Below are 1,221 nucleotides of genomic sequence, written 5' to 3'. Positions count from 1 at the left end.
CAAAAGCTAAGGTGGTTGGTTACACACACACACTTAGACAGAAAGACACCCAGGCCAAAACCACACAAAGAAGGCTATAATCTATAACCATGAGGGCAACCCCGTAAGGCTACAGCATAATGCTAATTACACATCAGCATGTGTCTTTCCCAGTGGTGGGGCAAAAATTGTAAAGTGTGACTTGAGGGAAAGGCTGTACTGTTACCTAAATGTAAAGGGTCTATCCTTTGTACAGGGACCATTTCAGAACATCCCAGATGGACCAGGTCAGACTCAGCTCTAGATCATTCATCAGGTTCAGTTTTGACTTTTGACAGTCCCATGTGTACTTGCACTCAGCTGTACTTTTAGCTGAATTCTGATCTAGCATGATAGCATGTTAAAATCCAAGCTATACCATGTAAGACTGTGCATGATAGAGGGTTACTCTGCTAATGTTACCTGTTTAAACATCAGTACCCTATGATGTTGTTTCCATAATAATCTGCTAACATTTCACATGTTAGAAGGCTAATGTTACCTTTAAGCCCCAAGAAAACTGAGGCTAACAGGAATATGTTCTTTATTTTCAGTGGTATCTTGAGCTGCCAAAAAGCCCTTGAGCCTGAATCAGAGGTTCAAGGGCAGTCCATGTCCTTAACACACACCTTTGGGCCACCACATATAAATATTTCCACATTCTGGACCCAGCCACGTTATTTTATTTTTTTCACAAAAACCCTCCCTTCATGCCCTTTGTTTTCCAACTCCCTTCCTCTATGGTCTTGCTTCCCTATAGGGGATCCATCATGCCCAGAAGCAGGGCAGAATGTTCAGAAACCTCCCCCGAAACCGCTGATCTCAATCATCCCAACACCAGCATGTCATGCATAAGCATGCAAAACACCACATTCACTCCCAATTATCTCCCTCACCCGCCAGCCACGCCCTCTCACCAAGCGTGGAACTAGCCAATGAACTGAAGGGCATCACCAAAAACGTTTTATTCATTCATTCATCAAACAGTTGGCAGGACATTTTATTTCAGTTTAACAAAAAGGCCAAGTGAGTTGTCTTGTCAAAAGCCAAACTATTAGCATGTTCATTTTACACTTCCCCCGCCTTGAACCGCCACCTTATTGTGGTGGAGGGGTTTGAGTACCCGAGTGATCCTAGGACCTATGTTGTCGGGGGCTATATGTCCCTGGTAGGGTCTCCCAAGAGGAGGCATGTTCTGGTGAC

At 44.2% G+C, this 1,221-nt stretch overlaps 1 protein-coding gene across 3 annotated transcripts in view; it reads right to left on the bottom strand.

Moving 5' to 3' along the window:
- The window catches only part of kmt2a (lysine (K)-specific methyltransferase 2A), a 45,361-nt gene that overhangs the window by 31,125 nt on the left and 13,015 nt on the right, over window positions 1-1,221 (bottom strand). The window lies entirely within an intron of this gene.

The sequence above is a fragment of the Monopterus albus genome, unplaced genomic scaffold, assembly GCF_001952655.1.
Source record: "Monopterus albus unplaced genomic scaffold, M_albus_1.0 scaffold45.1, whole genome shotgun sequence".
NCBI lineage: Eukaryota > Metazoa > Chordata > Actinopteri > Synbranchiformes > Synbranchidae > Monopterus > Monopterus albus.
Note: the sequence above shows the minus strand (reverse complement) of the source record. Positions and strands in the feature narration are given on the sequence as shown.